We start from the raw sequence: 27,017 nt of genomic DNA, 5'->3' as shown, positions 1-27,017 counted from the left end.
ACTGTAGCGAAGCCTCAACTGTAGGAAATGTTGCGTTTGCACGGGTTTTAGCCTTTGGTTTTCAATCATTTATACCAATAACGTAGTGCAATTTACTTAAAGGGGTTGTCCATGAGTAAACTATTGTTGTCCTATCCTTGAGCTAGGCCACCAGTAGTAGATTGATGGGGCTCCAACTGATCAGCTATTCAGCGGCCGATGCTCACCTGTTCTCATATGACTTCTGCAAGAAGCAGACAGCTCTGTTCCCACTGCAGTGGTGAGGTTTGGTATTACAGGCTATTCATTTCAATGGGAACTTGGCCTGCAATATGAGGTTGGGCCACTGCTGTGGAAACAGAGCTGTCTGCTTCTTGTAGAGATTAGCTAGTGTACAAGAATACCGTCCCAGCAAACAGGAGATTGGTGGGGGTCTGGGCAGCAAACCCCACTGATCTACTATTGATTGTCTATCCTAAGGACGGGTCATCAGTGGTTTACAACTGGACAACCCCTTTGTCTTCTCTTCTATTTCTACAGATTGAGGCCAGAAAAGAACAAATTTCATAAACAAAGAAGGCGCTGAAAGATGCTGAAGAAAACGGCCTGGAGAAGCTGGTGTAGTATGTAGGATGCCCTAATTGTCATCATAATAGGGTTACGATTGTGGTGTGCACCATGTAAATGAGCGTGCAGCTATTTCTAATGGAATTTTTCCTTCCAGATCCCCCTGTGTATTAATCCTTAGGATTCCGTATATCAGCTACCATTATGATCAGTTCATACGAGCTGTAATGACGACATGTGATGCTGGGAGGAAAATTCATCAAAACTGGTGCAGGTGAAAACTTTGACTGTGGGGATCCAACCACTGGGACCTCCACTGATCTCAAGAACTGGGGTCCTTATGGTCCCACCACAGCAGAGATCTTGCATGTCTACTACCAATTCATTTAAATGACAGCACTGGAGATTGCTCGGTGTTTAACAATTTCAGCATTGTCATTGAATGAATAGAATGGTGCTGCACATGCGCAATCTCCTCCCCATTCATGTAGGGACTTTCAGAAACTCTATTTTCGGGCTGGGTGGGAGTCCAAGTGGTTGGACCACCACTGCAGTTATAAGGTTATTCCCTATCCAGGAGACACGGGATAACTTTAGGTCTTGATACAATTCCTTTAAATGAAGGACTTAGATTCCTCCTTTCTACTGGAATCCATTACTGGGTTGGCCTCAAAGAACTGCAGTTGAGTTATTCCAAAAAGCGCTGTGTGGCAAACCACCCTCAGTGTAAGGCCAGACGTAGAATACGCATTTACTGCTGCTGAATTGTGTGCGGTAAATCTGCGGTGTGTCACAGTACAAGCAGTGTAGATGGGACTTCACAAAACTTGGCACTACTTAGTGCAGATTTTGCCACTGCGGAAAATCAGTGTCAGATCCGTAATGTACGGCTTTACCCTAACAGTCACTTGGAGAAATCTTTCTATGGATGCGGCACCTGATGACTTCCTTTCATCTTAGACTTCTGGAAAGCAAGAAGAAAGTTGTCATGAGAATGGAAGAGCAGCTGCTGAACTTGGAGGTACAGGAGACTGACAGAGAAGACAAGAAACAGATGGCCTCGTCCTCCAAGCTGAACTATCTGGATCCCCGGATTTCTATGGCTTGGTGAGTTCTTTTATTTCTTGTGGAAAGTTTGCATATTCTTCATGTCTGCAATTCAATTACGTATTGCATGTGTTTATGATGAAGGCTATCGCTGGTCTCACACCTTAGACAGTAGTTGACCAAATGGTTGCCTGGGTGACAGCTATTCCTTCTGACACACGTAGGAAGTGCTATGTTGAGATCCATCATGCCTGATCGCACTTACCCTTGTCAGGGTAGAGTTGGGACATCCCCGTACACATGAAATAGTAGTCTGGTCCTGCTAAAATTGACCTTCATATAATATGTATGGGAACATTTTAAAGGGAATCTGTCACCACCTAAAAGCACCATAAACTAAGTTCTACTACTCATAGGGTAGGTTCCGAGGGGCCCAAGAATGATATAATTACCTAGCTCCCTGTTCCCCTGCTGTTCCCCATGGAAGTCGGCACCAGCGGACTCATCTCTACAGCTGTGTGTCCACTTCCATAGAGAGCAATATGTATTTCCTTGCACAGTCTGCAGACATGAGTCTACTTGTGCCACTTCCACATATGATGGCGCAGAAACAAGCCGGGTGAGTTTAAAAACGACACCCCCGGACTCCTCAGAACCTGCCCTGTAAGCTCTATAATTTAGTTTAGTTTGGTTGTCCGGCGCTCATAAGGATAACATAAAAACAGTCCGATAAATGGAAAACTTACTTAGATGGGAGCTCTCATGTCCTTGAGACCTCTCCAAATGGACTGCAGGCCAGGTAAGTTTATCCAAAACAATTGTCATCCAGAAAGGGGGATTTTAATTGACCAAATAGCAATAAATACAGGTAGGTAGACAAATCACTGGGTACAGGTAATAAAACAGACGATGCAATGTGGTTCAGGGCGGTATGTGCCCCTTTATCAAGCATACTAAAGAGGGTAACAGGACTTACTTTTATACTAGTTGGTATTTCCTTCATAGGGGAGTGGTGTACTGGCGCTGTTCTCGCGGTACGTCCCACATTGATGATGCCACGCATCATAACATGGTGACGCTGGCATCCGTTACTGCTAGCCTTATATGAACGAGGTGTCTCCCCGAGCTCGCTCGCCTGGGTACTGTCGCGGCATGTAGTTGTGATGTAACTATTGATATCAGACATATGGAACATTATCCCGAGTGGGCGCTCTTAGATCACGTCACACGGCGCCTTAGAATGATGCTGCGTTCCAGCGTGCATTCCACTGAACATTGACTGGCGTCCCTGGAGCGTCATGAACTCCAAACGGTGCGTTCCAGCGGGGTGTGTATATCTCTTAGCTATTTAGCCATCCTGAGAGTTAAAACTTGTACTGTTGTTGTTTGTACAGCATTGATAAGTAAAACAATATGTTTAATACCGGTATGGTCCATTCCTGGTCCAATAACTATAACATTGTTAAAATGCTGAGGATTTGGGAAACATTAACCTTTTCCCGCTATAGGATGTACAGTTACGTCCTGCGGCGTCGGGGTATGTATGAAGAGAGATCGCACGGCTATCTCTTTTAATACATCTCAGATGCAGGCTGCTTATTACACCTGACGCTCGGCGGCAAGAGTTGCAATCAGCCAGGTGGCCGATCCCGGCTGTTACCCATTTAAATGCCACTGTCAATTCTGACAAAGGCATTTAAATCCGCCGAATGATCGCAGGGAGCCGTGCGGGTGTCATGGCAGCCCGGGGCCTTCTGAAAGGCCCCGTAACTGTCTTGGCAGTATGCCTGTCAAGCTATCCCCATGGGGGGGCTTGATAGACTGCCTGCCCAATCGCAGTATGATGTAATGCTATTACATTACATCATACTGCAGGAGCGATGGAAACATCACATGTTGTGGTTCTCTGTGGGGACTATAAAAAAAGCAAAAATAACAATAAAGTTTTACTAATTTTTTAAAAACAAGTAATATAAGTTTTAAAAAAAAACACCTTCTGCCATATTTTCAATAAAAGAATCTAAATAATGAAATAAAACTACATATTTGGTATCGCTGTGTTCGTAAAAGTGTGATTTATCAAAGTAACGCATTATTTACCCCGCATGGTTAACGTCGTCCAAGAAAAAGAAAAAAAAGAAAGTAAGCGAGAAATGTACTTTTTTGGACACCCTGTCTCCAAGAAAAAATGCAATAAAAAGCGACTAAAAGGTCGTATCTGTTCCCAAGTGGTACCAACGTAAACTACAGGAAGTAGCAAAAAATGAGCCCTCGCACAACTATGTCGACGGAAAAATAAAAAAGTTATCGCACTCAGAAGAAAATAATATCAAAAAATGAAATGTCTTTGAATAAAAATACAAGTAGTACAGCAAAAAAAACCATACAAGTTTGGTATCATAGTAATCGTACTGAGCCATAGAATAAAGGTATCGTCTCATTTTGTTGCAGTTTTTGCGCCGTAGAAACAGGACACACCCAAGGATTTTTTTTTACATTTTTCAGTTCATTATTTGGTACATTAAATAGTACCAATAAAAAATGCACCTCACCCCGTAAAAAACAAGCCCTCATACAGCTATGTCAATGGATTCAAAAAGGAGTTAATATTTTTTAAAAGGGATGATAAAACGAAAATAGGGGGAAACAAAGGCCGCGCATCATTAAGGGGTTAAATATGAATAGTTGTAACATACAGAACCATTGAATATGAAAACTGCACATAACTAATTACATATATTATTAGATAGGTATATATTATTGGGATTTATAACCTAACCAAAAAACCTAATTAATAGACTGATATAGAAGGATCACAAAATGACGCATGGCTAATAAAAATACATTTTAAAAAATGGACAATTTAGAATTCAGTAAAAAGTCAATATAATTGCAAAAAAGAATATTCAAATTTTTTTCCAGTAGTTTATTGAAACCATTTGTCGCCAGGCAGTCCAACCCAAATATCCCAAACCTTTCTTTCTCATCTGTATCATTGGGGGATACAGCAAAGACCTTGGGCATAGCTTCTGCCAGTAGGAGGGGACACTAAGCATAAAAAGTATTAACTCCTCCCACTAGCTACATCCCTCCTGCAGGCATAAGCTAGCTCAGTTTTATGGGCCTACTGAAACTTCTGCAGCCGCGGCAGGCTGGTTAGCTGTCGTGGCAGGTCTGTGGGCCTCATGAGTGGCGCCCCCACTCTGGTGTAAGGGGTGGCCGGTTACTAAATTAAAATAAATAAATAAATAAAAAAGGGGCTCCTAGTTGGGCCTTCTGTGCAGTAGCCGTTTTGCCGCTACTGCGTGGTCTGTGTTCCATCAGCGGTCATTTTTAATTTTTCGCCGCCGTTCCAGCATGCCTTAATCGCTTGCCTTTACCGCCACCTCGCACCCTGGGTTGCACGAGACGGAAATTTCATTTGACAGTCAGCCGCCAGGTTCTATAGCCGTGGGCCGACATGTTTCTATGGCTGCGGTCCATTTTGTTTATATTGCCGCTGCAATGTGCCCTATTTATTAAGCGGCATGTAGGCGTAGCGCCAAGCAGCCTGTGAGGTATGCCGCTGTGTGGCGCAGCGTGCGTTATTTTGCTACCATTTGGCATTCCATACTGTGTGCCTGATGTGTTTTGCCACCATGCGACTTATCTATAGGTTTTGCTGCGCAGCTTGATATTCGGTCGCGCGTGTCTCCTGTATAATGCCGCCTGCGGTCTTTTTTGCTGTCAATGGCGGAGACCAGGAGGCAGCCTGTGTGTGTTCCAAAGTCGCCAGTGTTGGGCAATGCTCTGAGGTAGCTTCTCCTCCCCCACCCCAAACACTATGGCCCCCTACTACTACGCCATAGTCTCGTTTCCTCCCTGCCCAATCCAACCTCAGCGTGATTCTGGGCTTGCTGTCGCCTGTAGTTCCTCCCATACCTGCAGTTCCCTGCAGCTAGCCGCACCGCAGATGTTGGATTCCAGTATAACACATGGACAGGGAGGGCCAGAGCCACGGTCCAAGTACGCTCTCGCTACAATACGAGATTTACATCCAGACGGAGAATATCTTGTGTCACGGACAACAGTGCTAGAACTGGTTGTCAGCTTAACTCCAGGCTTGCTGAGACCTGTGGTACCTTCCATACGGACAGAGTACTGGCACAGGGAGTCTTGGGACACATCGCTCCTCGTGTCTGCTCCACACCAGGGTGAGCCTTGCCTGTCAGTAGCTTCCCTGTTGTCCCTCCTGCAGTTGCCTGCAGGCAGACGTACCGCAGTGTCCGAGCCCAGGATGACACGCGGACAGCGGCCGGCGAGCGCCACTTACTAAGTACGCTGTCTACAGTACAAGATTACATCCAGCAGAGATTATCTCGTCTTCTGAACAAGAACGTTCAAACTATTTGCCGGCATTACTCCGGCCTTGTTGAGACCTGTGGTAACTTCCTTATGGATGGACACATAGTTTCCCTCGTCTGCTCCAGACTGGGTTGAGCATTACCTGTCGGTAGCTCCCGTTGCCCCTCCTGCAGCTCCCTGCAGGCAGCCCTGACGCAGTGTCAGAGTCGCCTTGGCTTTCGTCTGGCCCTCTTGTCAGTTCAAGTCGTGCCCTTCGTGGGCGCCTCACACTGACTCCGCTCCGCGGCGGTACAGGATCACCATGTCAGGCACATTCTAGCCGTGTTCCGGCACATGTTACTCGGACAGCAGGTGCCTCGTCTGAAACTCTGCATTGAGAACTTTCTCCCGGTGGGGGGTTGGGACCGCTACTCCGGCTCCTTTATGCTCAGTCTCTGAGCTTGCTGGATGCTTAGGCTTCAGTTAACGCTGGTCGCGGTGAAGAAGCTGGTTATGCTTCTTGACACCTGCGGCTTCTTTTATTTTCCCATCCCCTTGGGTACTGCTCTAGAACATCCCAAAGTCTTTGCTGTGTCCCCCAATGATACAGATGAGAAAACAAGATTTTTGTAAGAACTTCTCATAAAATCTCTTTCTCGTCTTGTTCATTGGGGGACACAGCACCCACCCAGTCTGGTATTAGAACGGTAACGTATGCTTCTCTTGGTTGGAGTGTTCTCAGTTCGGTCGCACTTGGTGTTAGATTGATTATTGTTATTTATTATCTATTATCATATCCTACTGGCCGCTCCTACTGCTTGCATACAAGCTGAGCTAGCATGATGCTTGGAGGGGGTTATAGCTCGTGGGAGGAGTTAACACTTTTTATGCTTAGAGTCGCCTCCTAGTGGCAGAAGCTATACCCAAGGTCATGCTGTATCCCCCAAAGAAAAAGACAAAAAAGAGATTTTATGATAAGTTCTTACAAAAATCTTGTTGTTTTTTTTTGTTTGTTTTTTTTAAACCTTGAGAAATTACCATATGCGCGAATAATCAAGTTCCCACCAGGCGTCAGTGCTGACACTTATGTTCCTTATGCTTGGTTTCTCTGTGCGACAGCAGAGTGCCGACCACAACTACATTTACCCTTATAATATCCAGGTGGATACAGAATTACATGTCTAGTGTTAATAAGTTCCCCACTAGGGAATTATTTTGTACATTGGTTGCTTAGTACCGTCCAACCAACTGGTTTTGCCAATCCTAGATGGTTGGAGTCCTTTTACTTCGGCCAAATTTTTGACCAGATGTAACAAGTTCTGATCCCGAAGCAGGTTGATTGGCATTTGTATACTTTTGTTTTACACATGCCGAATATCTCTGTTAGGCCTTAGTAACACGGGCGTTTTTTACCGCGATTTGCGGATCGCATGACGGATGCACATCCGCAAATCACGTGACCGGGGCCGAAAAATCACCCAAAAAAACTGCTCCTAGCCGCGTTTCAATAGAAACGGGCCGGAGCTGTCCAGCGCATTGAATTCAACGGAGCCGGCAATACAGCCGGCTCCATTGAAAGCAATGCGCTGCGGGCGATCGCGGGATGAATTGTCGGAAAGGGCTTAAATATATAAGCCCTTCCCTGCAATTCATCCAGAAATGTGTAAAAATAAAAAAAATATATATACTCACCTTGTCCCGGCAGACGGAGTTCAGCGTGGCCGGCCTGCAGTGGGTGTCTGCCAGGACAAGGTGAGTATATATTTTTTTTTTTAGAAGTTGGAATGAGTCTTGTGTGACGCAGACAGCAGAGGCCGAGAGATTGGAGAAGAGACGCACGTCAGTATGTGCTTTTTTTTTTTCCAAATGCATATAACAGATAGCACTGCAAGGGGGTCTAATGGGCATTATAACTGTAAGAGGGTCACGAGGGGCATTGTTACTAAATAGGGAGGAGGCTCCTTCTGTATCCTGAATGGCCCCTGTGATGAGATCATGGGGTACCGTTCGGTAACCAGGATAGCTTTGGGCCTTGTGAAGGTCTCCCAGGATTGCTATGGATTTCTTCCTTTCAAAGTCCTGCATGTAGCAAGGCTTAATAGGAAGACATTAAAGGGATTGTCCAACTTAAGCATGTTAGAAAAGAGCAAACAACCCGAACCACTTAAGCTTTTCTGACTAATAATTACACCAATCTTTACCCAGTACCCAATATGAACCAAAAATATACTGTACAGACATTAAATGCTGCATAGACCAAATGCATTCAGGAAAGTGGGGTTCAGTTACTTTCTCTAATGAGGATGTGGGACACATGGGTGGAGAGGGTGCATGAGAAATATGGAGGCAGCCACCGCTTTAAATATATCAAAAAACAGATTTACTCTGCACTTCCTACCAACAAATTGAACGCGCAGGTTCATATATGCCGTGGCTGCGACAATACAAGCAGCTGCAGCACTACTGCAAGTAATTAATATCTGAATTTAAATGACATTATTGTTATATCTACTGACACATAAACTCGTGAGGTTCTTAGCACACATTTTGATCAAAACATGTGAGCCCATCTGCCACGACAAGGCGACCTCTTGTAGATGGGACCTACACTACACTAACCTCTCTTTGGGCCTATTGGGCTAACCCCTTCAAGTTCTCACTGTGGCAGGGAGAGGAAAACACATTACAATATTGATATTTTTGGTAACTTATGATCTAACTGATGCTTGGGGTCTAAGTTGAAATCCATTTTTCCATCAGTGTAGATGTCTGATGGCTTGTTTTTTACAGGACGATTTTTATTTTTCAATTAGTGGACCATAAAATGTATTGAAAAACTTCCTGCAGATTTTTAAGTGAAGTTAAATGGAAAAAAAGCAATTACACTATTTTTGTCTGTTTTTTACAATGTACACATTGCATCAAAAATGAGATGATGACTTTATTCTGTGGGTCGGTATGATTGTGATACTAAATTTAAATAGCTTTTTGTTGGGCGACATTTAAAAAATGAAATAGTTTTTTAAAAATAATTTTGAGTTTTTTTATTTTTCTATTGCTGCAGCTGTGTGGAGGCTTGTTTATTGTCATTGACCGACGGTTTCTATTTCTACTATTTTGGAGTATGAACGACTTTTTGACTGCTTTTTATAATTTTTTTTAGTAAATATATATATATATTTTTATTAAAAAATACTTTTTCACTTATTTTTAAATCTTTTTTTTAGGCCGCTCAGGAGACTTGAACTTGTGATCATTGGATCACTTAAAAAAAAAAAAATCCGGCCTCCTCCACCCCTTAATAGCCGGCCATCACTCACCTCATTTCCCCATCGCTCATTACAATACTGTGATGGACGGGAGGAAATGCAATTACCAGTAAATGTGAAATAATCATAGACATGTGCTACGATGTCACTAAGAAAAAAAAAAAATCCGGCCTCCTTCCACCCCTTAATAGCCGGCCATCGCACACCAATGTGTTTCCCCCTCACCCGTGGCAGCACCATCAGCTGCTGCTGTCATTGGTTGGGGGAAATCCATCTACTGGTAAAAAAACAAAAGCAATTTTTTTAAGGTGTTTAGTATAATGCACATGCCTATGATTCTACAGGGCGCAGATGTTGTGGCGCCTGTACTTACCGCCAGCTGGGTGGTACTGCTGGCACACTCCTAAGGGGTCCCTCGGCGTCCTTCCTCTTGATGTTCTCACGGGGGCTCAGGAGGGCCGCTCGCTCTGGTGGTGGTAGAGCCGGTGTCTAAGAGGGTCTTCAAGGTGGAGAATGAAAACCCTCTGAACATGGCCTGTTCTTTAGATGACGGATGGAAGTCCTTGGCCTCTGCTGCTTCCACGGCGTCCAGATGGAATGGCTCTAGATGTTCAATTTCTGTTGATTTACTTACCTCAGGGATGTGCGGTGGGGGCACCCTCAGGGATTCCACAGAGATCCAGTCGATTTGCTGGAAGAAGCGGTGCTTTCGGATGTCTCCGTTGACTCCAAGACGCTTTGCTGGGTTTTTCTTAAGGAGCTGAAATAAGAAATGTAGTTGTGATTACAGACTATAATTACAAGAATCTGACTAGAAAAGACAATAAAAGCATCACAAATTATTCCAACACCATTAGCAAAAAGAATAAATAAAAGTGACCTGCTCACCTGTAAGATGATGTTCTTCGCTCCGGAGGTGGACTCATTGAAGAGTTTGTGATGATACTTACGCTCACCGGTAATCATCTGATTCATGATGACTCCAAATGAAAACCAATCGACGGCGGCGTTATATTCCTCTCTGGCGTCCATCTGCCATAAACAGAAAACAGTTAGTAAGCTGGTAAATACGTTCTACATCATCTGCTGTCTCCACGATCCACAACCCAAGAACATGATTACATTTATGTAAAAAAAATGGTAGGAAGAGTCTATTCCTCTCACCTCAGGAGCAACATAGTCTTCGGTTCCAGCATAATCGTTGGCCGTTCGGTCTCCATACATGTTCTCTAAGGCCAGACCGAAATCGGTGATCTTCACGTGGCCCGTCTCAGCCACCAGGATGTTCTCGGGCTTCAGATCTCTGTGGATGATCCCCATGGTGTGGAGGTGCTGGATGCCGCACACCATCTCCGCAGCGTAGAATCTGGTGCTGTTGACATCAAGCCGTCCCTTCACCTGCAGGAGTTGGTCCAGGTCCCCGCAGCTCAGGTACTCCAATCCAAGCAGAACGTGTGTCTGTAATGTAGAAGAGATATGTAAGAGGTTGGTTAATAGGAAGATATACTACAATGTCCACATCTACGGGGCACATAGCGGTGGAGTTTGGAGATGTGTGATAATAACTATACCTTGGTCTGAAATGCAAATTCTGCATGGACGAGGAAGGGACTCCCAGACGTCAGCTGCAACACGCGGTGCTCCACCATCACATCCGCCAGCTCCACTTCCGCTAGCAGGGCTCTCTTCTTGATGACCTTTACAGCAAACTGCTGGCACGTAACGGTGTCTTCTGCCAGCACGACTTCCCCGTAGGCTCCCCGGCCGAGCACATGGTGGAATCGTAGTCTCTTTCGGATGGTCTTAGAGGTGGTGCTTCCTGATCTTGTTGGCCGAACACCACTGGGTCCTCCTAACAGGGGGCAGAATAGTAGAAGTGATGATGTACCATGCGCTGCACATTATTCACACTGACCGGAATAATGCACACGTGTAATGTATATGTGGTGTAGATAGTTTTGAATATATATAGAAGCAACAACTGTTACCTTAAGGGCGGCTTCACACGACCGTATGTACAAAAACGAACACCCCAGTACAACATATTTTTGCATGAAGAAGATTGTTGAGGTTGATTTACACGCGTGTCTGCGCACAGTACTGTACTTATTGCGCACGTGGTGCCAGTTTACATGCGTTCCTTACACCCTCTTCCATGGATTAACCAGCTATTTAGCCTAATGAGATCCAAATGTGTTCTTTTTGTTACGTTTTGCACTGTGTTTCACGCATCGTCTAGAGTCTTTGCACATCACCTGTGGAATTCTATGGGGACCTTTGATGCAACAAAGATAGAGAGGGGCCTAATTTTTTGTGCAGTTTTATGTCCAGCAAGATGGCGCACCACCGCACTACCACCGAGCTGTGAGAGACAATCTCCATGGCGCTCTGCCAGGATGCTGGGTAGGATGGAGAGGTGCTGTTGAATTCCTTCCCCATTCCCGTGATGTAACACCCCTCGATGTTAATCTGTGGGAAACCCTAAAGTATGTGATATATCATAGAAAACCCGCTACACTGGCTGCACTCTGGGGAGAAATTGTGACGTCATGCAGATCAATCCCTGCGGAAACTGTAACCAATGTCGTTCATGCAGAACTTCACCGAATCAGAAGTGTCTGGATGTTAATGGTGGACCATGAAAGGAAAGACAAAAACTGGTAGCGACACAAACTGCCAAAACACTGATATTAGACTAGAGAGAATTAGTCCAAACTTCTCCTTTATTGGTGACCGCCCAGCATACAGAACGCGTTTTGGGGTAAATGACCCCTTCCTCAGTTTAGCTGGGGGCGCACTAACAATTCCATGAATAGGTCCACAAGTGGGAGAGTTATAATTGCATAAAAGGAAAGGAGAAGAAGAAGACAAAACAGAATAATATTCAGATACACGATATTGAGTTCATAAAATATTGTCTATGAGAGCAAGACATAATAATAATAATCTTTATTTGTATAGCGCCAACATATTCCGCAGCGCTTACATAGACAAGGGGAATACAGAAAGACAAAAGTACAAAAATTACAGAACCACGGTTACATAGTAATCAGTTGATGGAAACAATAGGGGTGAGGGTCCTGCTCCAACGAGCTTACATACTACAGATAATGGGGTGATACAGAAGGTAAAGGGCAGGAGATGTGCACCGTATGGCGGAGATGTACATGGTATGGCGAGGTGGAGAGTGAGGGATTCTATACACAGACAATGGTCAGACATTTGGCCGTGTAACGGCAGAATCGGTATGACTGCAGGAACGGTTTATGATGGCTAGCAGGGATTGCAGTCAGTAGGTCAGGGAGCATGTTATCAGGCGGAGTACAAAGGGGTTTGTTTAGGGTATGCGGTATGCCTCCCTGAAGAGGTGCGTTTTTAGAGCACGCCTGAAATTCTGCGAGTCCTGGATTGCCCGGGTAGCCTTTGGTAGTGCGTTCCAGAGGACAGCGGGAATGAGAAGTTCAAATTAAAGGGGTTGTCCCGCGCCGAAACGGGTTTTTTTTTTTTTCAACAGCCCCCCCATTCGGCGCGAGACAACCCCGATGCAGGGGTTAAACAAGAACACCGCACAGCGCTTACCTGAATCCCCGCGCTCCGGTGACTTCTTACTTACCTGCTGAAGATGGCCGCCGGGATCTTCTCCCTCGGTGGACCGCAGGGCTTCTGTGCGGTCCATTGCCGATTCCAGCCTCCTGATTGGCTGGAATCGGCACGTGACGGGGCGGAGCTACCAGGAGCCGGTCTCCGGCCCCATTGAGAAAAGAAGAAGACCCGGACTGCGCAAGCGCGTCTAATCTAGCGATTAGACGCTGAAAATTAGACGGCTCCATGGAAACAAGGACGCTAGCAACGGAACAGGTAAGTGAAAAATTTCTGATAACTTCTGTATGGCTCATAATTAATGCACAATGTACATTACAAAGTGCATTAATATGGCCATACAGAAGTGTATAGACCCACTTTGTTTCGCGGGACAACCCCTTTAAGGGGGCGCTCAGTCTGGTCGTTAGCAGAGGGGAGAGCCCGAGCTGGGTGATGGATTGAGATGAGAGAGGCAATATAGGGGGGCGCTGCGCTGTGGAGGGCTTTGTGGATGAGGGTAGCGAGTTTAAATTGTATTCTGTATTTAACGAGCAGCCAGTGCATAATAATTCTATGTACATAGTAGATGATGCAGGACTATAACACACAGCGGTGTTGTGCACATTATGTTCTGCCATAGAGGGATATATGAGGTGTGACCGCTGCCGGGACACATGCTTGTAGGCACCTGAAGGGAGCGGCACTTTGTCTGGATTGCACTTCCATGAAAACCCCATCACCAAAATCCACATTAAACCGCGTATCATCAGTGCGGATCTAAAGCCGACTTCACCCCTTCGATTGAAAAGGTGAAATCTGCATCAGATCTGCATAAAACACTGCAGAATTTCATGTGGTTTTTAATGCAAATTTTGGTGCAGATTTCCCACTACAGAAACTCTGCACCATTTCCATGATGTGTGACTGAACCCTAAAACACATTTTAACCTCCAAAGGTTCTCCGCTGTAAAGCATATCCCGGTGTAAACGTCCTACAGACCGGCAGCCAATAACATCACAGCTCCTTATTGTTCTAGAACTTCTTAGAGACTTTCCTTCCCGTTTATAAACAGATTACAGTTACAAATATCAGGTGTCATTCACACAGCGTATTCAGCTTCAGTCCGTGAATAACACAGCATTTTCACAGTTTAGGTAAGCTGTCCAGACAACGCGATATAGGCAGTACAATCCCACTCTGGGACCCTGTATCCCACTTTTTCCCGGGACCCCAGCGGGACAGCCTTTTTCAATTTTTCGGGACGTCTGGTCACCATTACAGTGATTACCAGCCGGGTTGCCGCAGCTTCCCAGCTGGTAATTACTTTGCTGTGCCGCTGCTGGATTCCACTGACTGTAGTGTGTGCTTCCAGGATCTTATGTCCCCATCTCCCCTGACCTCTTCTCCTTAGTTCCGCAGGAGAAGAGGAGAGGGGAGGAGGTGCTGCTGCGGGCACTGAGAAGAGGAGCAGTGGCTTTCTTAAGACCAGGAGAAGGTAAGTATATGGGGCGGCTCTATTACTACTGGGGATACTGTATGGGGTCATGAGCTTCATCGCTCATCATTTATGTAGCAATAAAGATCAGCAATGATCGGCTGGATGACGTGATGGGGGTTAGGGTCGCAGATTCACGCAATACTTCCGCTGTGCTAGCGTGACGGCAAATAGAGCATGCCACGTTTTCTTTCACACTGCGAAATTCCGCGGTGGAATTCCGCATCGTGAACATTGAGCTATTAGGTTCAATAGAACCTAATAGCTCTGGGGTAATACCGCGGATTTCCGCCGCATAAAACGCGGCAGAAATTCGGGCGTGGGCATTATCCCTTAATCGTAGCTTCAGGATGTCCAAAGTGCGTCAGCTGTTCTCTGGTGTGCGTACATCTGCTGGGCCGTCATATTAATGGGTTTAAAACTAGGCATTTCATCTGTTCCTTGCACGCTGGTCATGTGACTTTAGTTACTATAAAAGCCTGCTTATGATGGTGGATAATATTTTTTCTGAAGGAGGCAAATGTAAGCCTGGTTCTGGGACTGTGGCTATATAGTAAGTTTGGTGCTGGCAATGTCTAGGTCAGTGGTTCCCAAACTTTTTTAGCCATGGAGCCCTTTTTGAATGAAAAATTTCTCGTGGAGCCCCAAGGTGTGGTCTGGGGAGGGGTTGGGGGCGGGGCTTATTACAACATATGATTTTTACCTCCATCATTAGAAAAAGTACATTATAAAAGGCGGTTTAAAAAAACAACTAGGGAGGAACGCTGGAGTGCTGGAAGGGCTATTGATATACATTATATTTAAAATTAATATGCTGCAGAATTAACTCCCCCACCGCATGTCAATATCCACACGGGTTTTGTGCTCATTTTTTCCACAGTGTGTGGATGAGATTTTTAAAATGTCATCCACTTTGCTGCTACTGTAAATTCTGCAGCAAATCCGCCCCGTGTAGTAATAGTGACTCCTTATATTGGTGGTCCCAGTAGTACTGGTAGCAGCATGCCCTATATTGACCCAGTAGTAATAGCTTCCCCCATATTGGCCACAGGAGTAATAGTATCCCCTAATGCAGACCCAGTAGTAATAATGTCCCCTATTGCGGCCCCAGTACTAATAGGCTGCCCCATTGCGGAACCAATTGTAATAGTGATCCCCTATATTAGTGGACCCAGTAATAATAGCAATCCCTATACTGGCCCCAGTAGTAATAGCATCCCTTATATTGGCCACAGTGGTAATAGTGACCCCCATTGTGGCCCCAGTAGTAATAGGCACCCTCAATGCGGACCCAGTAGTAATAGTGTCCCCTATATTGGCCCTAGTACTAATAGTGTCTCCTATATTGGCCCCAGTAGTAATAGTGACCCCCACTGCGGCCCCCATAGTGATAGGCTCCCACAATGCAGTCTCAGTAGTAATAGTGCCCACCTGTTGCAGCCCCAGTAGTAATAACATCTCCTATATTGGCCCCAGTAGTAATAATGACTCCCATTGCCACCCCAGTAGTAATATCATCCCCTTTTTTGGCCCCAGTAGTAATAGTGTCCCCTATATTGGCTCCAATAGTAATAGCGTCTCTTATATTGGCCCCAGTAGTAATAGTGATCTATATTTTGGCCCCCGTAGTGATACGTTGCCCCATTGCCATCCCAGTAGTAATATCATCCCCTCTTTTGGCCCCAGTAGTAATAGTGTCCCCTATATTGGCTCCAATAGTAATACCGTCCCTTATATTGGCCCCAGTAGTAATAATGACCTATGTTTTGGCCCCCGTAGTGATAGGTTTCCCCATTGCCATCCCAGTAGTAATAGGCTCCCCCATTGCGGCCCCAGTAGTGATAGCACCCCACATTGTCACCACAGTAGTAATAGAGTCCCCAATTGCCATCCGAATTGTTATAGGGTCCCCTATTGCGGCCCTAGTAGTAATAGGGTTCCTCATTTCCGCTATGCTCTTTAGATGCAGGGATATGTTTAGCAGTGTAGATTACAATAGGAGTGATTGGGACAGCCATGGGCCCCCTTCCCTTGGAGTCTCGGGTCGCCCCTATTGTAATCCGCCATTGATCCCAGCTCTAATTACCCCTGTAGCGGTGTCTCGACAGCCTGTACTAAGGAAATCAGCATGCAGGACCTGTGGTCGGCATAGCAACACGGATCACATGACCGGAGACGGCTCATTGATACGTGTTGCTACGCCGACTTCAGGTCCTGCATGCTGATTTACTCTGTACAGTCTACCCAGACACTGCTCCAGGGGTGAGTATAGCGGGGACCTAGACCCTCCATCGGAGCTGCTAAGAAGCTCTTGGGGCTCTGCGGAGCACACTTTGGGAAACCCTGGTCTAGGTAATAATCTTGGTTCTTGTATGGTATTTATTTAGTAAGCTTACTTCTGTTATTGTATCTATGTAGTAAGCTCGGTTCTGGTACTGTGTCTATATAGTAGGTTTGGTGCTGGTAATGTCTATATAATAAGCTTGCTTCTGGTCTTGTATTTATGGAGTAAGATTAGTTCTGTTATGACATCTATACAATGAGCTTGGTGCTGGTACTGTATTTATACAGTAATCTTGTTTCCGTTGTTGTATGTTCCCATTGGAGATAAGCCTTGCCAGTGGTGTTTGGCAGCAGCCTATGGTACTTCTACATGGGATAATTTTCAGGTGATGAAGCGTTCTTATACTCGTCCCAGCAATAATTGTTCCTTTGCTTTTACACAGGAGTGATGATGGCTTAGTGACTGAAGGCGGAGCGGGCCGGCGATCGCTTCCATCCCCCTCCACTGACAGTAAACAGACAGTCATTCATAGATGAGCAGCTGCCTGTTTCCACGGGCCGATTGCAGTTAGTTTTTATACCTACAAATACCGAACAATAAACGAATGAATTATCGCTTGTCGTTCAGTCGCCGGCAGCATTTACAGCGAACGATTATCTTCAGGTTACCCCGATCCAGCGACAATCTGAACAATAATCGTTCCACATAAAAGGGCCCAAAGTTCTTCTTCTCCCCAATGGAAACTCCTCCACTCTCTGCCGAGTGTGTACATGTATGGGGAAGTTGGGAGTGATAGCTATCGTCTTAATGAGGGTTTGCCTGACTAACAGCAAAAAACAGATTAATGGTAAAAGGGACGGTATGGTGGAGAACGAAGCAATGGGTGATGGGTAGAAGCCAAGGGGTTAATGTAGTTCTTGTAGTCTCTCCTGTGTTTGATGCCATATATTACCAATCATGTAGCTTATAGACATAGATTTCCTTAGTGGCAGACCAGCAGACAGAGGAGGCTGTTGTTTAACATACATTACTAACGTCCATAAATTAAGGGCACTTTAGATAAAACACACCGAAGTAAATGGTTGTATTTATTTCACTCATTTGTATAGCACATACATACTCCACAGCGCTGTACACAGTTATCATTTACATTGGACTTTGTCCCCGTGGGGGCTCACAATCTATATGAACACATGGCGGTAGATATGAATCCTGGACGCAGTGCTTAAAGGAATTGTCCAGTTGCAAACTATTGATAGACCCATTTGCAGGATAGCAGATCAGCAGGGATCCGCTGCCCAAAATCTCTACCGGTCAGCTGTCTTCTGTGTCAGTTCACTCATACACGGAGCTGAATTCTGGAGGTAGCAGACAGCTCCGTTACCACTTCAGTGGCTAAGTTGCCATTAAATTAAATAGCAGCTTTGCCTGTAATACTAAGTCCAGCCACTGCAGTGGGAACGTAGCTGTCTGCTTTTTGCAGAAACTTGCTAAATGCATGTGCACATCGGCTCAAAAAAACAGCTGATTGGTGGAGATCCCAGGTGGTGGAGCCCATTAATCTGTAATTCGTAGCCTTTTCTGCAGATAGGCCCATCAATATTTTGCAACTAAACAACCCCTTTAAAAGTAACAGTAGTAGTAATACTCCTATCTGTAGGAGAATACTTACAAATGTTGTATTTATAGTAATGACGCATTTTCTCATTTTTACAGTCTTTTGAGTTCATGTAGTTGTTTTGGCGAATGGCCGCCTGTATTCTGCTATTGCTCCTTAGTGGAGGTATTCACAGACCTCTGCCGCACTTACAGCGGGGTCATCACTTGTCTGTAAACTCCACTAATCTCTGTGGCTGTCATGTTGTATCCAGTAGCACAGTGGGCGGGCGGCGATGGCGCTGTGATCACCTCTGTTGGGGAGCAACGGATGGATATACACATTTCCTTATACCCACAGTAAGGCTGCGTTCACAAGTCGCTGATTTGGTGAAGATTTTGTCACAGATTTCTGTGTGGATCTGCAGCAGATTTCATCCTTTTAATTGCCTTCAAATCGCATGGGTGAATTCTGCGGCAGATCTGCAAGAAAATCCGCAGCTAATCCGCAACGTGTGAACACACCATAAAAACACGTCATCTAAACATGAACTGGAAGAAGACAACTGACCAAAAACTGTACATTTCAGAAGCAGATTAATAAATCACAGTAATATCTGGTATTTTCCATAATACAGTGTACATAAATACAGTATAATACAATGTACATAAATACAGTATAATACAATGTAACATTTGTATCACTTTCCCCTCTTTCTCCCTGGCAGACAACATATAAATCCTCAGACATGGCGGGTACAGTGTGTGGGACCCTGAGGGTGCGTTCACAACCAGCAGATTTGGTGCCGAAAACCACACCAAAATCTGTGTCAAACCTCATGCCAAAATCCGCCTCACAATCTGTACCGTTTACATGGATTTGGACACATATTTTGTAGCGCATCTGCACCAATATCTGCCACATGTGAACGCTTCCCAGACCTCCAGCGGTACCTGAGCCTCCCGGGTCTTCTTTCTGTATCTTTACAGGTGGATCCTTTTCTTCCTCTGAAGAATCCAGATGCCTCTTCTTGGGTTTCTGCTTCCCTCTGAGGCCTTTCTTCACCGAATCAGTCGGTGGAACGATGGACTTCATGGCCCTTGATGTTGTCTTCCTCTTCTTCCTCCTTTGGCCTTTGGTTGAAGCCATCTCTGAGTCCAAGACACGTCTTGGTCTTTTCTCTCCTTTCTCCCTCCGAATTTGCTCCATAAAATCGCTCTGCCCTGGTCCAGCAGACATCGCCTCCTTCTCCATCGCCAGTCTCCAACACTCTCAACTGCCCACTGCCGTGACAACACAATTGCCCTGACTGTAACCATGGCAGCAGTCATGTGATCAGTAACTGACCAATCACAGCCAACCATGATAAGTTTGAAAGCGTATGTCCGCCGGTCCTGAGATGGGAGGAAGGACATTTACAGGAATATTATCACTGTTTTCCTCAAACTAATGACAATCTTTATTAGTAAAATGGGAGCTCGTCATATCCGTGTGCTGAAGCCGTCTAGGACTTGGTGGGGGGTGATATTTGGGGGCGACATTCACATACATACAGGTTGTCTTTCTTTCTGCCATTTACTATTATTTTCTACAACATCATTTCATTGTACAAAAACTTCAATCCGTCCACCATATTAAGCTTCTCATAGAGATGAACACCTGTAATAATCCGCTTTGCGGTGGTGTCCTTGTTTGGCAGATTTCCTGTTATGTCGCCATTTCCCCCATATGACATGGGGATACCTGAAATCCAGGCCGGGACTCTTGTATAGATATGGTGATTAATGATAATGTCTCTTTACAAGGTGCCTCAATAGATCTTCTTGTAGTTGGCGCACACACGTTCTGGGTGTCCACATCCGCAATCTGGATGTATGATAGCTGCAATTGTATCAGTATATCATCAGTAACCAGATGCAGAAGAAGCCACAAACCCCTCCAGTATATCTTTATATATGTCCACTTACGGACACGATAATTCATGGAGTCAGGAAGGACATTTTTTCCTCTAAGTGAGCTAAATGGCTGTTTTTTTTTTGCCTTTTTTGACCAAAAGGGAGGGGGGGGGTTGAAACAGACTGAACTAGAGGGACATGGTCTTCATTCAGCCTAACATACTATATATTTTATGTATAACATCATATATCATCAAGAGGGGGAGAGAGAACCACAAAACTAGCAGCAGTGCACAATGCCAGAGGACATATCAGCAAAAAGTCTATAGAATCTACGGAGAAGCAAAGAAGGGGGATAGAGGTAGAGAAACCCCTCGTATATCACCAGCTCACATTGGGAGGGCTTCCTAAGGGGTAACTGACAAAGGACACAGTGTACATATATAGCAAAATTACTAATGGCTAAATTTTACACATCTGAAGTAAGTCCGCAGCGTGGCTGCTCCGAAACTGCATCCTAGGTGCGGCAGCAGCGCCTGCCCCATTATAAAGCAATGGGAGAGAGAACTCTGCAATCCTCTGTCATAGTAGCAGCAGGGGATTCCTTCATCCTCGTGGGTAATCCCTTCACCCCCAACGTGCTTAAAGGGATTTCCCCACAAGGATGAAGGGATTCCCTGCCACTTCAGAGTTGTCCTATTGATCTCAATGGGGCCGGCGCTGCTGCCATCACCCCCATTGCAAGCAGAGGGAGATATAGCAGGAAGATAGAACATGCTGCGATGTGTTTCTCTCATAGCATCTCATCGCGGTGCTATGCAGGAAAACATCGCTCATGTGTATTCCCCCATTCAAATGAATGGAGTTCATATTTCTGCGTCTTGTACCACACATATCCCGCATGATTTTGTCGCCTGTGTGAAACCAGCCTTAATGTCTGTTATCTTCAGTCAACTAAAGGCCCTTTTACATGGCATCATAATCCTACTAACTGCTCATTAGATCAAGCAGTTTGCAGTATAATTGTGCAGTGAAAGACCAATCAGCCATAAATCACTGATCGTATCTTTCATGCAGGCCAAGAAATCATTGTTGGTCTGCCGCTGCATTGGCCATGTGAACAGGCAGTCTTTCATCTATGAACAACCGCCTGTATACTGTAGATGGAGGCAGATGGGTCGGAGTGGTCCCCTCCCACTCGGCCACCATTCACTAAGCGATGATTGCTCCTATTACTGTCCTCACTGTGATGGCTGTCGGTCGCTCATCTCATGTACAATATGCTAGGTCAGTGATGGCGAACCTTTCAGAGACCGAGTGCCCAAACTGCAACCCAAAACCAACTTATGTATCGCAAAGTGCCAACATGTCAGGGGGCGGGGCTTATCACGACATGATTTTACCCCCGTCATTCTAAAAAGGACAGGGCTGCTTAAAAATAGACAGGGTGCAGATTCTGACTGCTTTTTGGATGTGGAAAATTCTGCAGCATTTCTGCATCCAAAAAGCAGTCAAAATCTGCACCCTGTCTATTTTGAAACAGCCCTGCCAGTTTCTGCCACATGTAAACATACCCCAGTGGTAATAGTGGCCCTCCTAGCGATAATAGTGACACCCCCCCCCAGTGGTAATAGTGACATACCCCAGCGGTCCCCCAGCAGTAATAATGCCCGCTTCCCCCCCAGCGGTTCCCACAGCAGTCATATTACCCCCCCCCCCCAGTGGTCCACCAGCAGTCACAATGCCACCCCCAGCTGTCTGCCAGCAATAATGCCCCCCTCCCCTCAAGCGGTTCCCCCAGAAATGATAATGCGCCCCCCTCAGCAGTCATAATGCCTTCCCCCAGCGGTTCCCCCAGCAGTACTAATGCCTCACCCCCCAACAGTTCCCCCAGCAGTCCTAAAGTCTTCCCCCCCAGCGATTTTCCCAGCAGACAGAATGCCCCCCCTCCCCCCCAGCGATTTTCCCAGCAGTCACAATGCCCCCCCTCCCCCCCCAGCGATTTTCCCAGCAGTCACAATGCCCCCCCCAGCGATTTTCCCAGCAGTCAGAATGCCCCCCCCCAGCGATTTTCCCAGCAGTCAGAATGCCCCCCCTCCCCCCCAGCGATTTTCCCAGCAGTCAGAATGCTCCCCCTCCCCCCCAGCGATTCTCCCAGCTGTCAGAATGCCCCTCCCCCCCCCAGCGATTTTCCCAGCAGTCAGAATGCTCCCCCCCCCCAGCGATTCTCCCAGCTGTCAGAACGCCCCCCCCCAGCGATTTTCCCAGCAGTCAGAATGCTCCCCCTCCCCCCCAGCGATTCTCCCAGCTGTCAGAATGCCCCCCCCCCAGCGATTTTCCCAGCAGTCAGAATGCTCCCCCTCCCTCCCCCCAGCGATTCTCCCAGCTGTCAGAATGCCCCCCCTCCCCTCCCCCCAGCGATTCTCCCAGCTGTCAGAATGCCCCCCCTCCCCTCCCCCCAGCGATTCTCCCAGCTGTCAGAATGCCCCCCTCCCCTCCCCCCAGCGATTCTCCCAGCTGTCAGAATGCCCACCCCCTCCCCCACATACGTACCCCTCCTCCTCGCGGGAGCGCCGCTCCTCTCATGCCTGGTCCCAGGTGCATACTGAAGGCAGTGTGCTGCTGTTGGATGCCTTCTCCCCCTGCTCTTGCGGAACCAAAGTAGGAGACGTCGGGGGACGGGGGAGAATGATCCTAGCTGCACACTGACTCACAGTGTGCGCCGGGATCAGCACAGAAAGCAGCGCTGAGTGAATGTCAGCAGGGGAGCCGCGGCCCCTGCAGGCATTCACTAAGGTGGTGATCGGCCGATGGCGGCGCGTGCCAGCAGGGAGGGCTCTACGTGCCGCCTCTGGCACGCGTGCCATAGGTTCGCCACCACTGTGCTAGGTTATTATCATCCGGCAACGTTTCGACTACATGTCTTTTTCAAGCCTTTTATGTTCCTTGCCACTGTAGCGCAGCACCGAGGGGAAAGCCCCCCGCCCCCCCCCCCCCCCAGCATTCGACCACCCAACTCCAGTCTATTACTGCTAAGCACCCGAATCATCCTTCAGCAGTGCATTTTCAGTGCAGGAGGAACTAGTAGAGAAGTCGGGCGCTTAGCTACAGCGTGAGACAGTAAGGCCCAGAACTTGAAGATGTCACAACTTCCATACAGATAACAGCCCGGGGTTGCAGTATGCGGGAGGCGATATGGACCATGCTGGTGTAACCTAGGTATTTTCTGTATATAATTATATATGTACAGCCGGTATATAGTCATACAGTGGTGTAGTAGTAGGTGTCGCATACTAATACTCAATGACCACATAGTTCAACGTTATGATCAGGTCCTCAGTATGGGCGGCTTCTCCTGCTTGTTGATAGATAGCGCCCACTTCTCATCACAACTCAGTCTCCTGCCTTTTTTTGATTTCCTCCACTCAGAACATCAAAGATGGGAGACTGAGCCGGGCCGATGATGAAGCACTGTCTTATCACCAAGCAGCTGAAGGTACCCGCGCCGCGCCAAGGATCTGGTCATAGTGCAGTCAGTCAAAGAATTTACTTTCATTGTGTTCCTCATTAGTCTGCGCTCTGCAATGACTTGTTAGGTTCAATCATGGCACAGCGCTCGCATAACTCAGCCATAGCAAAAGAGAGGATGCCTTGCCAGCTCCAGACACTGCAGTAGAAGGGTAGCATGAGGGAAGGCGGAGCGCCATAAAGTGGGATGAGAGGTGGGTGGTGGCAACAGTTACATTCCAAGTAAGGAATGGACTGGAGAATGATAAAGAGGCATCCTGTGTGATAAGTAAGGGGGGGAGAACTATTAGGGTCATACTGTGTGATAAGGGAGGGAACTCTTTTATGGCATGATTTTTTGGGTATATATATAATGTATTGCATAACGTTTGTAAAAAAATTTGTGGGGGGATTGGGAACAAAAAAGGAAATTCTGCCATTTGATTTTTGGTTTTCAGTTTTACGGCGATCAGCGTGCAGAATAAATCATGTGATAACATTATTCTCTGAGTCAGCACGATTCCGGTGATAACAAGTTTATACAGTTTTTTTATGTTTTGTTATTTTTGTACATTGAGGGCCCAGTCACACGGGCGTTTTTCACACGATTTTTTTGTGCGCATAACGGATGCGCTCAAAAATTCATGTGACAGAAACCAGCGGCATGGCAGAAAAAAATGCTGCTAGCAATGTTTATCCGCCCAAAGGACTTGGTCACACGGGCTTTTTTACGCTCAAAAAGAGCGCTGCCTGCTATCCTCTGCCACAGCTGTGACAGAGGAGAACGATGCTCTCCCATTGAATTCAATGGAGCCGGCTGTATGGCAATGGACTGCCGGCAAGCGCTGTATTAATTTTGGGGAAAGGGCTTCAAATATAAGCCCTTCCCTGAAAACAGACCTAAAAAATAGTTAAAAAATCTATACTTACCTTTTTGCAGCTGCCTTGGCTCAGCCGCATCCAGCCGGCTCTTCTGAACTCCTTTCAGTAGTATTCAGCTGAATGGGCTGCCTCTGATTGGCTGAGCGCTGTGACCAGAGGCAGCTCTCACGCCGACTGGTGTGTATTGCTACTGTACGGCCCGTTTCGCCTGTATGCTGCGGTTGTTCATGGCTATGCTGACCACTCCATATGCGCCCAGCACCTCCTCCCCTGTTGACCTTCCTGCAGTTTCCTGCAGCCAGGCATACCACAGTGTCAGTATCCAGGATAACATGGGGACGGCCAGAGTCACATACCAAGTGCGCTCTCGCTACATACGAGATGTACATCCAACAGAGAAGATCTCGTCTTACGGACGACAGTATGCGATCTCTTCCACAGGGAGTCTCTGGACTCATCGCTCCTCATCTCTGCTCTGCAGCGGGTAAGCTCGTGCAACGGGCATTTACCTAACGGCTAGCCCCCCTGAGATGACCACCTGCAGCTCCCTGCAGGCAACTTTAGGGCGACCTCCGATTACAGGAGAGCCGCAGGCTGAAGCAGTATACCTACTGACAGCCAAATCGGGGGCGATTACTCCCTACTGATCCTCCTCAACCTCTCCGCAGCATTTGACACTGTCGACTACAAACTCCTACTCAGTATGCTTCGCTCCATCGGCCTAAAGGACAAGGCTGGGTCCTCGGCCCCCTCCTTTTCTCTATCTACACAGCCTCTATTGGACAAACCATCAGGAGATTTGGCCTCCAATACCACCTGTATGCTGACGACACCCAGCTATCTCTGCACCTTTCCTCCAAAACATCACCAACTGTCTGTCTGCTGTCTCTAACACCATATCCTCTCTCTTCCTAAAACTAAACCTCTCTAAAACTGACTTACTGGTGTTTCCACCCTCCACTAACCGACCTCATCCTGACATCTCTATCTCAGTGTGTGGCGCCACCATAACTCCCAGACAGCATGCCCGCTGCCTTGGGGTCATATTCGACGCCGATCTCTCATTTACCCCCTAAATCCAATCTCTCGCCCGAACATGTCAACTGCACCTCAGGAACATCACAAGAATCCGCTCTTTTCTCACTGTGGACACGCTAAAAGCGCTTATTGTTGCCCTCATCCACTCTCGGCTTGATTATTGCAACTCGTTGCTGATCGGCCTCCCTTGCACCAGACTCTAGCCCCTCCAATCCATCCTGAATGCAGCAGCCAGGCTCATATTCTTGTCCAGCCGCTACTGAGATGCCTCTGCCCTGTGCCGGTCACTGCACTGGCTGCCCGTTAAATACAGATTTCAATTTAACCTTACTACCTTCATCCACAAAGCCCTCCACAGCACAGCTTCCCCCTATATTGCCTCCCTCATCTTAATCCATCAACCAGCCTGGGCTTTCCGCTCTGCTAACGAAACTAGACTGTGCATCCCTCTAATTCGAACTTCTCACTCCCGCCTCCAAGACTTCTCCAAAGCAGCACCAGTCCTCTGGAACGCACTATCAAAGGCTACCCGGGCAATCCAGGACTCGAAAAACTTCAAGTATGCTCTAAAAACGTACCTGTTCAGGGAGGCATACCGCATTCCCTAAACAAACTCCTCTGTACGCCACCTGATAACATGCTCCCTGACCTACTGACTGCAATCCCTGCTAGGCGTCATAAACCGCTCCTGCAGTCATAACGATTCTGCCGTCACACGGCTAAATGTCTGACCATTGTCTGTGTATAGCATCCCTCACTCTCCACCCCGCCATACTGTGCACATGTCCAGCCCTTTACCTTCTGTATCCCCCCTTTACTAGTAGTATGTAAGCTCGTTGGAGCAGGACCCTCACCCCTACTGTCTCCATCAACTGATTACTATGCAACCATGGTTCTGTAACTTTTGTACTTTTGTCTCTTTGTATTCCCCCTGTCTATGTAAGTGCTGCGGAATATGTTGGCGCAATACAAATAAAGATTATTATTATTACTATATTGCTCCCCCCACAGACGAGAGTGACGTGCAGCCAGAGAGCATCTTGTTTTTCCACACAGTCCAGACTTGTTGGCATCTAGTGGTGTTTCTGGGTCCCAACTCCGAAGGGGAGATGGGGGTTATAGGTATGTCTATGGGGCGCCCCTCCAGTCAGCTCTTTTCCATGCCGACCCACTGTGAGTCCGCTCCCTCTCGGGCAGTCTCGGAACTACAAGACATCTTGTGTTTCTAGGAACCTGGACTGCTAGTTCTATCAGCCGTGTCCGTACGGACGTGGGTAGCTTGTCGTCTGGACTACAGGCAAGATACCGGTTGAGACAGAGTCTCTTGCTGACCCTGATGGGTGCAGAACAGGTCAGGTTTTTTCCTATATTGCCGACGGAGAGATGGTGGCCGTAAGGAGTACTTGGAACCAGAGCAGTCTCTAATTGCGGATCAGGTTTAGGGAGCTGATCCTCAGCAAAACTAGTTCATCCTATTCCCTTGTGAGACGAATCGTATAGTTAAGTTACCACGGTCAGTGGAGTTCAGGCGGACAGATCCAGAAGCACACT

The sequence above is a fragment of the Eleutherodactylus coqui genome, chromosome 11 (assembly GCF_035609145.1).
Source record: "Eleutherodactylus coqui strain aEleCoq1 chromosome 11, aEleCoq1.hap1, whole genome shotgun sequence".
Lineage (NCBI taxonomy): Eukaryota > Metazoa > Chordata > Amphibia > Anura > Eleutherodactylidae > Eleutherodactylus > Eleutherodactylus coqui.
The sequence above is the reverse complement of the archived record's forward strand: the minus strand, read 5'-3'. Positions refer to the sequence as shown.